Genomic DNA, 1,338 nt, shown 5'->3' with positions numbered 1-1,338 from the left:
CCACTATTTTTTTTCTGGGTGCAGCCCATCTTCTTCTATCTACTTGTCTAAAATGACCATTCTATCGCCAGTGCTCTGCCACTATGTTTCATAAGGATTAGAGCATGATTTGCAGAAAAAATTTGATTGGTCAGAATTTCGTAAAAAATGAGAGGTTGGTGCTGGAGATTCTGTCTGTGGCCAGTAACATTTCTGTCCATTTTGATCATTCAACCACCGCATGTAGATCATTACAGCAGCTACATCAGACATGTCACCAACTGAAGAGGATATGCGGTCATGTGCCAGACATTCATTTGTTTGATATTGGGAAAGTTGGCAACATTAGGTTGATAATTGAAATGTAGACAGTATTATTTGGTTAATGTTAGGGTTAGGGATAAGGTTAAGGACATTATTGTCACCCTAGAAATACTGTCAATGTCATTATTGTCGACTTTCCAACCCTGTCTATATTATGGTGTTGACCATTTAACTGTCGATGATATAACATATGTATCACATCCAACAAGAGGTAGTAACCAGGTGGAATCCCACACTTTATATGTTTCAGCCATTTTCTCAAACCATTTTGCTTGTGGGGGGACAGTTGTGAAGATAGCATTAGAAAATAAACTGTAAATAAATGTTAATGCTGTATATTCACTATAACAACGTTCTCTGCCTCTCTAGTAAGAGGGTCATATCTCCACTTACTTTCTTCTTTAGATTCAAGGTTCTTCCGTTGAAGAGTTTCATCTCACTGTCGAACTCTTACTGGATCGTCCTATCTGATTATGTGAAACATCTTTAATCTCCTCACTCTGGAACCTCACATCTCTGCCGATGGGCAATAGGTGTTGTCTATGGTAGGTTTTCACAGGTCTTTTTTGCCCTTTGGGCTTCACACGATATGCAGGTGACCCAGGCATTTTGGACACCACTTTATATGGCCCTCTCCTCCAGCAATTTTACAGTTTATATTTTCCTTATCCAGTCCAGTATTTTTGTGCATCGAAACCCATGGACATTTGTCCTTACAATGACCTGCTCATCTCTGTCTTCTTCTGGGTCTGGACACACTAGTGCGACTACTTGCACGTCCCTTTTGATTCCAGCCAATTCTCTTAAAAATTTGAGGCCAACAGTTGCATATCCCAAATATGGATAACTTTGTTCATTAAGACCCCAGATAGTCCGTCTGAACAACGGATGCACCTCCACATTAGAGAGATTCTCACAGTACATTTCTCCCCATTAATAAGAGCAGGCACATGTGGCGTTGTACCCACCAGACTGGTGGTAATAATCTCTTCTTGAGTTCCTCACAAAGTTTGTTCTCACTCTTGTATTTCTCGA

This window comes from Mixophyes fleayi, chromosome 3 (genome assembly GCF_038048845.1).
Source record: "Mixophyes fleayi isolate aMixFle1 chromosome 3, aMixFle1.hap1, whole genome shotgun sequence".
In the NCBI taxonomy this organism is placed as follows: Eukaryota; Metazoa; Chordata; class Amphibia; order Anura; family Limnodynastidae; genus Mixophyes; species Mixophyes fleayi.
Note: the sequence above shows the minus strand (reverse complement) of the source record.